The sequence below is a fragment of the Mus pahari genome, chromosome 3 (genome assembly GCF_900095145.1).
Source record: "Mus pahari chromosome 3, PAHARI_EIJ_v1.1, whole genome shotgun sequence".
Classification (NCBI taxonomy): Eukaryota; Metazoa; Chordata; class Mammalia; order Rodentia; family Muridae; genus Mus; species Mus pahari.
The window spans coordinates 80,388,137-80,403,832 of NC_034592.1; positions in this window are offsets into that span (position 1 = coordinate 80,388,137).

Genomic DNA, 15,696 nt, shown 5'->3' on the forward strand with positions numbered 1-15,696 from the left:
TATTTCAAATCTTTGTTACGAGCTAGGTATTTATAGTTATGTGGACTCATACCTAGGTCCTTGACTCTATTCCAGTGATCCATGTGTGTTTTCACGATAATCAGTAGGTATTACCTGGAGAAAACTAACTTTTTTTTTTTTTTTTTTTTTGTCTCAAGATTGTTTTACTGTCCTTGTTCCTTCCTTTGTACTTACATATTAGTTTGTGAATTTTTCCCATGTCTGTGAAGAATGTTGCTGGAATCTTGATTCGGATTTATTGAATATGTATATTAATTTTGGTAGAAATATCTTCACAGAATTAACTCTTCTGATCAATAGTATTGAAAGTCTATATTTTAATGTCTTCCTCCTTTTCTTTTCCTTCAAAATCTTAATGTTTCCATTGCTATGGTCTTTTGTCACCATGGTTAGATTTATTTCCAGAAAATTTGTGGTTATTGAGAACGTGATGAGCAGACTGTATATCTGAATACCTATGTAATTCATGTAACTCCAGCTCTGAGGGATTTCATGCCCTTTTCTGGTCTCTGTGTGGGAATAGTTTCATGCACCCACATACTCACATTTATGGGCATATACTGAGACTTTCACAAAGAGACCACCAAATAAAGTTAAATAAGTCTTAAGCATTAAGAAATTTTTAATGTGTCATTTTGATATACTTGAATATTATTCTATAGATATAAGAAAATATACAGTGATTTTTTTTGCTTCTCATCTAGTCTCTGTAAGTGACAGTATCATATAAATCTTTTGCTCAGCATCAGAACCATCATGTTAGTATTGATACAGTAGGCACAGAGCACAATGATCTACTTGTTCTCCTTTCAAAGCCATGCTGACATTCTCTCATGCCCACATGCTCATTAATCCAAACCTACAGTTCTAAGCACCCACCCAAACCTACATCATTTGCTATTCTTACACAGAACATGTCACTTTTCATTCATCCATTGTCATTCTCCTGGTATCTTGTAGTTTGATGAATGTGATACTGGTTTATTGTATAATATTCATTGGGTTGTGGTGTTAGACAGTTGGTTCAGTTATTCACCCACTGAAGAACTGTTAGGTTGCTTCCAGATTTGAGTAATCAAGAAGAAACTAGTGATAAACACTCATACTCAGGGTTTTGTGGGAACATAAGATTTTTACATATCCGCGATAAACGTTCAACAGTAAAGTTTGTGGGTCACATGATATGTGCTTACCAAACAAGTGAAAGACCTATATGACAATAACTTCAAATCTCTCAAGAAAGAAATTGAAGAAGATCTCAGAAAATGGAGAGACATCCCATGCTCATGAATCGGAAGAATTAACATAGTAAAAATGGCCATCCTACCAAAGACAGTCTATAGATTCAATACAATCCCCATCAAAATCCCAACACAGTTCTTCAAGGACATGGAAAGAACAATTCTCAAATTTATTTGAAAAGGCAAAAAAACCCAGAATAGTGAAAACAATTTTTAACAATAAGAGAACAGCTGGTGGAATAACCATCCCTGACCTCAAGCTTTCCTATAGAGTAATACTGATAAAAACTGCATGGTATTGGTACAGACACAGACATGTTGGTCAATGGAATAGAATTGGAGACTCAGAAATAAAAGCACACACTTATGAACACTTGATTTTTGACAAAGGTGTCAAAAATATTCAGTGGAAAAAAAGAAAGCATCTTCAATAAATGGTTCTGGTCTAACTGACTGTATGTAGAAGAATGAGTTTAGTTTTCGAGGAAGTTTAAGAATTATGTCATAACAATTGCAATAATGGTAAAGACAGTAGAAATTGTCATGAACTTTTTCAAATCATTGTGGATGTTCATTGCATTAGTAATATTTTTCACCACATTCTTAAGTTTAGACAATTATTAAAATAATAAATCATGCCCTGATTTAAAATATTTGACAATTTTCACTGGCATGAACACTTTTTATATAAATGGAATGGAATTGGATGTGATGTCCAGTATTACACTGTGATCTTGTAACTTCCATCCTATTACAAGAGACATGATCTCAGGAGCACAGATATTAATGAAAAGCAGTAAAATAACTCAGAAATGGTCATTTTGAGTATTTATCAATAAGATTGCAATAATTTATTTTTAATAAAAAACTAAGATGAGTAACTGACTCACTAGCAATTAGTCCTTAAAGACTGAGCATTAGACTCAGAAAAAAAAAATCATGGTTTAATGTTTCTCTACTTCTAAGGTTTTTAAATTTCTCCTATATTTTATACACATTTTATACTTGTATATGAACATAAACTGCACTTTATGTATCCACCATCTTACATTTTAAAATGACCTACTTATGACTCTTGCAGAATTATTTTATTGGAACAACTTTTTAAAACAATATTGCAACCTTTGATTTTCTTGATTATGTAACTAGCATTTAAAAAACAGATAATGTGCAAATATAAGGAATAATGTAAAAATCAATAATTTGTTTATCAACACTATAATAGTACATTTTAAAGTGCATCAGCATTTTCTTTCATGTATAGCCTTATCTATAGAGTTAAATAATAATTTCATGATTATTTCTTTCTTAATGTCCTGAAGTACACCTCCTTCTTTGTGTGTGTGTGTGTGTGTGTGTGTGTGTGTGTGTGTGTGTGCATGCACATATACGTGGTGTGGGAGGATTGTTTTGTTTGTTCTCACACTAAGGGAAACATACATACAATGCCATATATTTCCTTCCAAAAGCATCATTGAAGTGAAATTTGTGCAGAATCCTGCTTGTTTCTAAGTGCTGACATACCTAGACAGCAATTGCATTCTTTTCTCCATTTTAACTGGGGATGGCCGAGGGGCCAAATGAGATCAGAGAGTTTTCTGTGAAGGGAGGGAGATGTTTCCAAACTAAAAAAGTGTTTTGTTTTATTTTGTTTTGGCTGATAAAATGTAGTAGCTACATAAATAAGTTCAACTTCTTCATCGCCCTTTCTTAAGCATGAGTGTCTGGAGTTGCCTCATGCAACTGGTGGGGATGCAATGACAGCTTTTGGGATGAAGTTTGTGATTTGATGACCTTGGGTTTTCCAGCCAATGAATCAACATCAGATCTTCCAACCTCCATGATTCTTTTAAAGAGAAAAACAAAAACGTTATGTGTTGACTCACTGGGGGTGATGCATGCCTTTCTGATGCAGTGAATCTTCTTGTTGCTTGTTATCACTGTCACAGCCTAAATCCCAGGGACACTGAGATGGGCTCCTTTGGGCTTCTAAGACTCTGCTTACACAGTGCTTCTGACTAAAATATTTTTCCTTTTACCATTCAGATTATAGCTTGGGTCAAAAGAGGGGGTATTCCCTGTCATAATTTTCATAATTTTGACTCTTCACTTAATATTTTGTTTCTCTTGGGTTGAACTTGCTTTCTAACACACACACACACACACACACACACACACACACACACACACACAAGGGTTTGTGTGTGTGTTTGTGGGTATGTGTGTGTGTATTAGCACAGTGCCTGTATTACCCACATTCCTTTCTATGTAGGCCTCTCTGCTTTCTTCAGCACACACACAGTATTTCTTAATCTTTCATTTTACTGATCTTACCTTAAAAAAATTGTAGGTTTCCTCTATCAATTGCTATCTCTTCCCTTACACATCATAATATGCTTAGATACCTTCTCACTATGTACATTGTTCACACCTATACTTTATATATAAAATATTTTTTCACACTCAGAAGTACTAATTTTTGCCCACATTGGAATGCATGGTATGACACTGCCTTTATTTAATAGATGTCTAGTAAATAAAAAATTTAATTTCCACTCTTATAATCTTGACACCATATCTCAGCTTTAATGGGAGAAACAATTGACATCAAAGGCACTTTCCTAACTTAGTCTTGAGGTGTATTCCAAACTCCGAATGATTAAAGCAAAAATAATATTATTGGTTTAACTGGTAGGAAATACACTGACCTCAGTAATAGCTTGATCTGGAAAACCTAAAATACCATATACAGCTTTGCAGCTTGACTTATTCTCACACTTACATTTTCTGGCTTTAAAATGATCTCTCCACTGAGTCTGGGTTATAGCCTTGTAGATCTCCCTTCCACAAACAGGAACATAAGTCATTGTCATCCCAAGGGAAATTACACTGCATCTCATCCTGTGGTTTGGGTGGGGTATTTCCTATTCTTTGGGGGCACAGAACTACATTGTTCCATCTTATGATTTGGGTTAGGTAAGGAATTGCTGGAGGAGGACAATTGAATGATTAAAAACAGGCTGTGAATAGAGATGGAATTTATAGCCCCACTATAATTTAAAAGAAAATTAACAGCCAGATAGGGGTTATTTGACCTGAGTGGGATTATGAGATGGGGTTGATTCTCTTAAACTCATGCTGGATCTCAAAGCCCCCATATGTTAGATTGTGATAACTGACAGGGATACATTCTTTAAGAGCGAATATGGTAAGAAGAGATCATTTTACCTAAGTATGCTTGGTGCCACAAGAAGAGGCAATTAAGAAACAGACACCACAAAACTGAAAGACAGCTTTGGAGAGACACAGGCAAAAGCCAAAGTATCAAGGAGATGGCTTTGTAAGAAATTAACACTGCTGATACCTTTATCTTGGACATCTGGCCTCCACAGTTACGAGAAAATCGATTGCTGTTGTTTAGCCATCTAGTTTGCAACTCTTAGTGGTGGCAGTCCAACCCAACTAGCAACAGCTCCAGAGAGGAAAGATAGCAAGCTTGCAGACTGTAGAATTAATTTTTCTCTGTAGTGCCTGTGAAATGAGGAGGTATTAACGGTGGTTCAGTGGCGAAGGAGGTTATTGCACTGGGATATGTTCTCTCGATTTTTGCTCCAAGGTACTTTTACTGCAAAGATAAATTGACATTTAAGGCCCTTTCTGAGGTGAATTGTTATGATGAATTTTGACACCTCAATCCACTTAAATTGGGTCCCTTAATGCAGTTAAAGCAGTGGAGATTATTTTGGGTCAGCTCTTCTTTTATAATCCCTTAAAGGTTGGACTGAGTGCTTTGAAGAGTGGGTACAACTGCCAGGTTTAAGGGCAAGGCTAACAGTCCTGCAGCTCAGCGGGGATGAAGGGATTCTCTCCTCCTTAAAACTCCTTGTGGAGGGAGACACTACAGTGCTTCTTCTGGGTGTTGAAACTGTCACCCATGGAGACTTTATTGTACTTAGTTGAAATCTGCCTGCTTAAGCTTCTCTGAATGTCTTCTCTTAGAAATGTGGCTACTCCTTAAAGGTGCTGCTTAGGCCCGAGAAAGAACCTGGTCTGTGACTTCATGTAGCACTGCTCACTTGTTTATTTAGTCAAGTAAGCTGTTTAAGTACCATATTCCTCCTTATCCAAGTGTAAAATTGAGATTCTAATATGGATCACCTCACAGAACTTCTCTGAGGATTAAATTTGATAATGCTCTCAAAATAAGTAATTCTTAGTTTATTCAAGGGGTATGCTGTGCTTGGGGGTTGCGTTATCATTAGATAGCAGCTAACTCAGCATAGAATTCCACCAACCATTCTGAATATGTGGTGACAGACATGGCTTGTTAATTTAGCAAGCACCATTCAAGGGGGACCAGGAAGAAGGATGCTCACCAGGCATCATTTACAGCTAGAAGGATGTCTAATTGCCTTAAGTGTGAAACAGTCAACTGTTGCCATTTCAAAGACAGTACAGAATAATGCTAAAACAACCCTGTGCTTGACATATTCTTGGCTGGTTTTGGTTTGTTTGCTTATTTGATTTATCATCTCCTTAAAAAAATTTTCAGTTTCTTAATTACTTCCCCTGAATTTCAGGAGCGACTCCTTCTAGATTCTCTAATAGCCCAGCATCCCTTCTCAAATATTATTTCCAAGGTCTCAGCATTTTCAGTACCCAGACCTACTACGCACTACCATCTTGCCAGCAAGAATGACGCGACACATCGTTAGGATCCTTCTGCAGTAAAGCTTTAATGCATCTCGAGAGGCAATGCATAAGCTACTCGAAAGCGGAGACCCCGAGGTGAAAAACCCTCTCCCTTATATAGGAAATGTTCTCCACCTAGGACGTAGCTCCCTGGTTGGCTGCTCACTATCGGCCCAGATGACGCAATGGGACAGGCAGGGCGCAAGGGATGGAAATTTACCCGGCACATACGCAGACCGCTTGTTTACCAGTTAGAACAAAGGATGCCAGCGCCATCTTGCCATGGCGATTGTGAGGACGGCTCCCCACACAGACCTTTAATGTTTTTCTATTCTTTCTTGATGGTTTCTTACTTTCTATTGTACAAAGAATAAAAAAAACCAATATTTAGTGCTACAGTCTTTAGTCTTCAATAAAAATAAGTACACAGCATAAAAAGTCAAATAAGGAATTATAGTATATCTAATAAAAATGACCTTGGTACAAAAGAGTAAAAGGGTGATCATGTAGGAATAGTTGGTAAGTATTCATGGAATATATTAAATCATATTTACTTGGGCAAAGCTTTCTATGATATTTGCATCCATGTGAATATTTTGTGTCAGCTATTTCATTTAGATTTCTAACATCAATTTTACATGAGAATTTTAAATCAAAGAATTATCGAATATGACATAGGCTACTACAGAGTAACATTTTTAATTAAATTGTATATAGACAGTAAAATCTCTCTATTTGCATTATATTTAAACTTACAAACTGTTTAAATTCTATGTATTTAGATCTAAATTAATATAATATGGATGAGAATATATGAATGTATGTGTATACTTATAAGACCTTATAATTCATATGCTAATATGTACTACTATATATACACATGTTTGTGATATACCAAATACTCAGCAAGTCTTCAATAGATGTTATTAAATGTGGTGTACATGTGGCAGCGTGTGAATAGGCTTTGAATGACAGATTATAAAAAGTTAAAAGAATTCATTCAGGGCCAATAGTTCTAATAAAGAAAGAATAATATTGATGATAGTCACTCAAGGGATGGCTGTCATAGGATGGAAATGACTGTGACTTGGACATCTGTTTCTGGGTTGGATGGCCATGATTTAGAAGTAAAATGATAATGAGTTACTTATGAATCTGTTTGAATATTCAGAGTTAAACTGAGGTGAAGAATCATAAAGGATCCTGTGCAATCCGTACCATGGCTGATGACTAATGCTCTAAATATAGAAATGTGAGTCTGGGGTGGTGTGGAAGAAATAATCTCCCAGTAAGTGAATAGAAATGAATTTGAGAAGTCTAGACTGTAATCTATCTCTTTGTGAATCAGCTATGCCTGGCAATAGACGTATTTTGATTCACCGTGAAGACTCTTATCCTGTCAATGATTCTGTCTGCAGATTATAGTGGACATGTTGTCTGCAAGGACGACTCATGTGCCTGTGAGACAGAAGGAATGGAACAGAAAAAGGAGGCCTTGCATTTAGTACTGTGAGGCAATTGTTACAAAGGAAGCCTGCTTGGGACACTGTAATGGTCTTGTATAATTGGGTCTGAACCTTAGGTTCCCAAATTCAAAGAAATCATTGAGCTTCGCCAATTTCACTTTTTTCCCCTCAGAAAATCTTCCATGATCATGACTTCCATCTCCCCAGAGTTGATAAACATGTATAATTTCTAAGAAAGTTTGGAAGACATAACTAGAAATATAACCAACCATCCAACTAATTTTATGGTATTTTGGCAACTTCACTATAAACATAGCAACCACACATTTCCCTGACGAAAATGAAGGGTGTGGACTTCCACCACACCTTCTGCCACTCTTTTTTAGGGGGATACTACATATCTGATACATTCCATTCTACTTGCCCCTGTGAATTCATATAAGGCATTTTGTTTAGTATTATCTGCTGTCCTCTTAAAGTACAGAATTTCAGGTATAGTCCTTATTTTCTCAGTGTTCATAAAACTATGCATACCTCTGTGCAAACGAAGATGCCCAATAAACATTTACTGAATAATCTATTAGACAAAAATTAGGTAAAGCATTAATAAATCCCTACATACTCATGAATTCTTAAACCAGATTAGGGACAGCTTGTTTCCCATTTTTATTACCACAGTGTCAAACGTTAACAAAATCTATGCCTTGAGTAGATTTCTTTTTCTGTCTTGCATTTTACACAATAGACACAATGGGTTTCCGGCTTCTGTTTTGTACATAGAAAATTTCAAAATATTCTAATAATAAATCCTGTGAAAGGTGTTGACCATAATGGTTTTTCACAGCTTTCACACAAAGAAACTCAGTTAAGACCAGGCCATAAATAAGACCTCAGTGCTGAAGCAGGGGAATGCCCTGTGTATCCAAGCCTATTAAATGCATCATTTATTTTGCTACTCATCTGTCATGTTCTGAAGGTCACATAACAATGGTTATTTCTTACGGCCCATCGGCAAGCTGTAGAATCAGAGGCTGAAGCAAGTCCTTGAGTCAAATACTTGAGATAGGTAATTGCATTTCTAGGACTAATTCCTGCAGTTATGTTCACTGGATACAATCAGATCCTATGCCCTGGGTAAGCACAGCATGCCTATGAGGGCAAGAGAAAGATTTCTGCATCCTCATGTAGTCTCTGAATTGGATAATTATGTCATATTGAAATATTTCTGAACATGGTTGTTATTTTTTTTCTCCTCAATTACAGGACTGGAAGTCTCAGTCTCTCTCTCTCTCTCTCTCTCTCTCTCTCTCTCTCTCTCCCCTTTCTCTCTCATCTATTGATTTAGTAATTTGAAATGCCATTTATAATAATGAGTAGAGGATACACATGTGAAGCAAATGAATTCGGGTTTGAAATATGTCACTCCAAGATATAGAATATTTCCAACTCCTTGGTGGTTCTCACATGGCTGCATGAATGTCACTTATATACTCAAGGCCAGTGGCATAATTTTTAAGTCACAGTAAAACTGAAGACAATGGCTCTTGTTTAGTTGGTAAAAAGAACCATACAACAGAACAGAGCTTTTAACCAAGGACTGAGATTTTTTTCCAGTGTCTATTCACCATGAAGCCTACTCTGATTATATTCCATACCACTGGAGACAGCTACTCTTTCAATTTCTTTTGGCATCCACCATAATGGTGGACCTCATATAAATAAAATTAAATAGTACATATTTGTATATGTTTGTCCTTCAGGATAATCCCTGTGAGACTTGCACATAGTGCTATGTCTTTCAGGAATGCTTGGATTCATGCTCTGCATATTTTGGTATATATATATATATATATATATATATATATATATATATATATATATGTGTGTGTGTGTGTGTGTGTGTGTAAATATACATTATCTAATTTCTATAACTATATAATATTTATTTGGACATGTGCTTTTATTTCTCTTGGACATATATTTTATAATGGAAATCATGAGTCATGGACAAAGATATTCTATCATATACTTTATGCAAACTGTTTACTCACTAGGGAATTTAAAATAGTGTGATTTCTAGGGCTGAAAGTAAAAGCATATGATTCGATATATTGGTATGATTTGAAAAAATAGCAACTCTCACACAGCTGGAGAAGTAAAAATTGACTTTTCTATGTTCAACATATGCCTGCTTTTGAACTACCATACCAAAAAAAAAAGCATCTAACATATATTTGAACCTGCTTCTTGATTGACTGACACACTGCCTTGACTATTTGCAACAAGAGTCAAGGATCATTTTAAGTAGCTGGTTGGGTTGTTCAGTTGTTTGTCACTAAAATAAACACCTAAAGTTGTTAGCTTATGCGTAGAAAAAGTTGATGTTAGCCTATAGTTTTGAAGATTTCAGTCCAGGATAGTTTGGTCCCTATCTTTGGACATGTGGTAGCAGATCATCAAAAAAGGAGAGAAGAAGAAAGGATTGGGTGCTAAAACTTGCTCCAGTGTCACACCACTGATGACTGGAAGATTTCTCATAATCATAGTTGGGATGTACTATATGAAGAAGAATCAAATTTTGTTTTTAAAATATCATGTGCTAATGGTCCTACTACCTCCTAATAAAGGCATGATGGAAATAGACTTTTAACACAGAGTCAATATCATAGATGGTAGCTAGGTACCAGCACTGCAGGCTGTCTTCTTCAAAGCTCCTGCCACATCACCTGTGTTCTTCCACTTGCAGGCAAGAGATGAGCCAAGACAGCTGAGTCTGGATGAAATGAAAGGGCAAAGGGTTGACTTTCAAGTCCCATTTTCCTCTAGCTTCTTGTAAAAGTCAGGGTATCCCCTTTGTTTGGAAGGATTTCTCTGAAGGTTCTCTGGGCCTCCATCTAAGATAGCTATTTTCTCACTCTTACATCAAGCTCTCCCACCTAATGAAACTCCTCTTCAGGATTTTACAGAAATGCTGTCCTCTCTCCCCTTAAGGCCAAAGTATAATTATCACTTGATATAATGTGCTCTAGCCTTTTAATGCTTTCTTAATTGTGGCTCTTGGGGTCTTGAAGCCCTTTCTCCTAATGAATATGATTCCCGAAGCGTGATTATGTGCCAGCTTCTCTCTCAACCGCTCTGCTGTGCCTGTCCTTTCCTTTGTTTAAAATTTTAGTATTCTGTGGATTGATTTCCCAGCCAATCCAGTAGGAGTATCAGCCATGGCTTTGACCATTTCTTTGGCATAATCTTTGTTTGATTGGTTCTTCTTGAATACTAAGCAACCAAACTCTTAAGCTAATCTCAATGTCCTTGGCCTTCTTCACATGCCTTTGTCAGAGCCAGCTTCTGGAACTGGACCAGGTAATAATTAAGAGCATGTGTTGCATGTTTACTACAAGACAGTTTCTTCACATATACATAATATCATTTATTCATTTCAATAAGATGTATGAGCTTGTTTCTACAATTTTACTTACATTACAAATGAGAAAACAAAGACTTAGTATAGTTAAATGGTCTCCATGAATAAAATTATGATATTTAGTGAATGTGATGTGCTAATCATGGTGGATACTGGTAATGTCAAATACAGCCTGGGCTAGTATAAGATCTAATCTTAAAAGTAATAGGTGAATGCTATAAAACCAATACATACTTTTAACCTGGCAAAAGTAGTTTAGGGATTACTAGGCAGGAAACCTGGATTTGAATTCAAGACATCTAGGTAATGGTTAGTTCATTCTAAGGCTCTTTTCATTCTCTTCTCTCCTTTTCCAAGCACTTTGATTAGGTAGAAAAATTTGTGTTAGAATATGACTTTCATTTAGCATGTGATAGATGCTTGACTTGAGAATATGATGAAAGTGAAATTCTTTACTCTCTGCTACAGAGCAGAGCTGACTTTCACTAGGCATGTAGAAGCCTAGTATGCCCCAGTGAGGATCCAGGATGCACACAGACTGGTTTCTCCTTAGGTATGCTTTCCTGATGCCCACAGCTGGCTGACCTAAATGAATAGATAATTACTCAGACTGTTACAAACCTTCCAATCCATTTGGTGATCCCTTTATTAAATGAAACAGGCCCTCATTCCTTTTCTGGATCTGCCTGTTAATAGAATAATCTCAAAGCTATTAGCATTTAAAGAGAAATTAGATAAAGATGTCCCGAATTGTCCCTTCTCTTGGCTCTTTGTGCTCATGGGACCCCAGCTCTAGCTAATTAGTCTGAAATGAATATTAAATGCACTGATCTCTATCAACTGCACCGTGGGAAGAGTGCTTTTGTGAAAGTCATTTTGTTTGCAAACTTTGGTTGCCTACATATACAACCATTTTTTTAACAATCAGAAAGGTACTGAAAGTATTTCAGAAATTAAAATGAACACACACTTACACACACACACACACACACACACACATACACATATACATACATATACATACATGCACACACAGAGAGAAAGAAATGGCATAATAAGAGTGTTTACAGTTTCTTAAAATGTTCCTGTTTCCATGGTTTAGGTGTATTTCCATAGGAACCAACCAGCAAAAACTAAACTGAAACAAAACATCTCTTTCTTTCTGTTTTCCCAGATAATTTTCAATCCCCTACACCCATGGTGTAATGCTATGAGTGAGTATTGGCTTTGGAAACAGAACTAGGCTCAAAGTTGAAAACATTGATAAGTGGGCAAATAATCTCAACTCTAAATTCCTATGTCTTATTTTTAAAGAATTTTATTTTTACTTTGTATGTATGGGTGTTTGCCTGCATATATCTGTACACTATATATATATATATATATATATATATATATATATATATATATATATANATATATATATATATATATATATATATATATATATATATATATATATACAGTTATTTGTACCAAGGAGGCCAGATGAGTGCATCTGATCCTCCACTGGAACGGAATTTCGGAATTTCAATCAGTTGTTATCACTGTGTGGGGGCTGGGTATTTAACCTCTGTCTTCTGGGACAGTAGCTGGTGCTTTTACTCTCTATCTCTCAAAATCTGCATCTTTGGCATCAATGAATATTTAGCATATAATCTATCTTAGAAAGCTATAAATAAATTACTACACATAACAAAGTAAAATCATTCAAGAAACCTTGGTTACTATCAATAATGAAGTATGCCACAGAGCTAGGAATGTGGCATTTCAAAAGACATGTTTCTTTCTTGTCAATGAGTGTCCAAATTATTGGAAGTGAAAAGACACAGTTTTGAAGTTGTTTTTATTTTTGTTTTTCCTCAAGAGACAGCACACAGCAGCATATAATAGGAAAAATATCATAGATTAGAATCCAAATTATATTTCTGATTTAGGATATGTTCCTTAATAGCCTTAGAGTTCAATATTGTCCTCTATTGTCTGCTTACCAATTTGTTTAATATCTTCTATTATATCTCCATTATCTATTAATATAAAACTTGTCAACCCATCACATATTTATCTATTATTTATCTACATATGCATCATCTACCTAGCATCTTTATTATATAAAAATCATCTATTCTATAATTAGCCTCTTGTCTATTATTTATCTATGCCCCTGTTTATCATCATCATGGTCATCATCGTTATCATGATTCTCCTCCTCTTGCTCCTTATCATACTCATCACCATCATCATCTATTATTAAAGTAGATGGTCACATTTACATGAAATTACTAATGTATGGATTCTATGAGAAAATAGTTTTCAAATGAACAGTAATCATTTTGGGTTTCCTTTCTTTTTTCTATACCAAATATTAATGATGTGACAAAGTGGTTGAAAGAAGTAATGATGTGATAAAGGGAGCAAATCGACCACTAATCAGGGTGCAGAAGAGGGTGTAGAAGAGGGTATGGAAGAGGGTGCAGAAGAGGGTGGAGCAGAACGTGGGTCTGTGGGAAGCCCTCTGTGTATAACCTGGTAAAGCTACATTTATTTTACATTTTTTGTTAACTCTGTAAACCACTCTGACTAACAATCTATTGCGAAGTGCAGGGTAGATAACTGTTCATTACTTGAGAAACGAAAAGACTTTCCAGGGAAAATTTCCAGGGAAAATCATCTAGCAACCTAACATACACACTCAAATCCTGGACACTGTTTGGAGCCTTTCTCCTAAACTTTGAAGTTCACATGAATTCAGAGTAAACCTGTGTGGATTCTCCTCAGACTGTGAACCCACATGTACCTTTTCCTGCAAATTTAAAAGACTTGCCAGTGGAATAAAGAAGAAATTGAATATATTATATATAATCTTTTCTGAGGTTAGGAAATATTTTTTCCTAATCACCAATGACAAATTTGAGCTAGACAGGTACATACAATCTCTTTAAGCCTCCAGCAGGGCACACCGACTTGGGGGGGTCTCTCTAGACATTCTGACTCAAATTCCTGCACTCCCCAGGCCCTCTCAATTCTCTAAGCTCTGCTTAGGGAACTGCAAGATTCAGAGCCCTCCTGCTGGCTCTTCTGAGCTGTCTGCAAGTCCTCTTTAATTCCCCTCATCATCTGAGTCACTTGTGTCTCAGTCACAATAAGGCAGCTGTAACAACAGTGTTCTTGTCACCATGACAACGAGCACTTGCTACTGGAGACTAGGCAGGCTGCACAGAAGGTGGTCTATGCTTCCACCCTCCTGCAGGTGGGGTTGCTGACAGAGTCCTTCTTGCGGCTACAGCAACCACCTTGGTGGCCTCTCAGCTCCATTTTAGGGTTTAAAATGCAGTAGGTGCTAAAACTAAATTTCAGGAGGAAGACCTTAGATGTTACAGAGAGAGTTTCTGTGGCTTCAGGGATTCTGAGGGGTCATTTCTTCTGTTATCACTGGGACTTTTAGCACATAAGATACATTCTTCCTTAGCAGGAAAAGGAAAGAAATGGAATCAGTCATTTGATTGATGCTTCTTGTTGTTTAAAAGGCACCACTGTCATAGCCTTTCATTGGACAAACTTTCCCCCCTCCCCCATCATTAGGCACTCTCATCAGATGAACATAACTGGGTAGCAGAGCACAGTGGGAAATTCAGAAGTTCTGAAATAGCAGACAGATTCAAATGTAAGCTTCTCTCTTCTTCAAGTTTTGGTAATGGCTGAATTCTTGGAAGTTCTTGAATTCCACACTGGTTACTGACCAACAGTCCCATCACTAGTTTTATGTGAGGATGAAAAATAGAAAAGTGTAACATGCTGCCAGTGTATTACTAGGAAACAAATGTAATTGATAGAGTTATCTGTGGGTAGACAATGAACTACAACTTTTTTTTTTTTTTGAGGGGGAGGGGGAAAGGTGGTTTTGACAGGGAGCAGAAGAGATAGGTGCATTTCATAGTCATAAACACACACATATATTCCACATCACAGAATGGAAAATGTACATGTCATTAATATTGTGTGACATATACCCTGTTAATGGTTTGTTTTGAGTTAATCCCTAATGCATCTCATTTGCCCCTGAAAGTATCTGAAAGTACACAAGATTGGTTCCATAAAAAACTAACTGGACTTGGAATTTCAAGAAATACCTGAGGCTACTCATAGATAGAATGAAGACAGGATGTTTTCAAGAACAAGACAGACATCACATATGCCATGAAGATGACAATTTGATCAAGAGTAGGCTCCATAATGATTGACTGACATTGCTCCTCTTCCCTTCTGTTACTAGAAATATAGGGGAGTCATGAAAAAGTTGATGTATGTTACTGGGAAAATAGTGGTCCCCCCTTAAAGCTTATTATTCTTGTAAATAAAACTCAAAGCAAGATGGAAGATAATAGTATTTGCTGTACATCTTTGCATTGGGTTGAGGAAGAAGGGAAAGAAAGGAAAGAGAAAAAGCCATACTACTTGAGCTGGGTTGGTGTAGAGGTCAGCCATATTGATAGAAAGGCAGCCATATTGTAGGAAGAAGAACTTTATAAAAAGAGCAAAACAAAATAAAACCGATCAAATGAACATATAAACAACCCCCCTCAAAGTACCAGAGGAAGCATAGCTATGTTCTAGCCAACATGTGAAAGAAAAAGAAGAAAAAAGAAAAGGCTATGGTGTTCTGAATTAATTTTCAGCAGAATAGACAAACTCCACAGACGCTCATGGATGCTCTGGACTGATGAGCCTAGGGTGACAGATTTATGGTAATAAAAGTATATTTCAGTTGAGGGATAATTATTCCTCTTATCTCTTAAAGATTATTTTACTTCCCTGAAGGATGATCCCTTAACCAGGTCCCTTCACCTTCTCAATT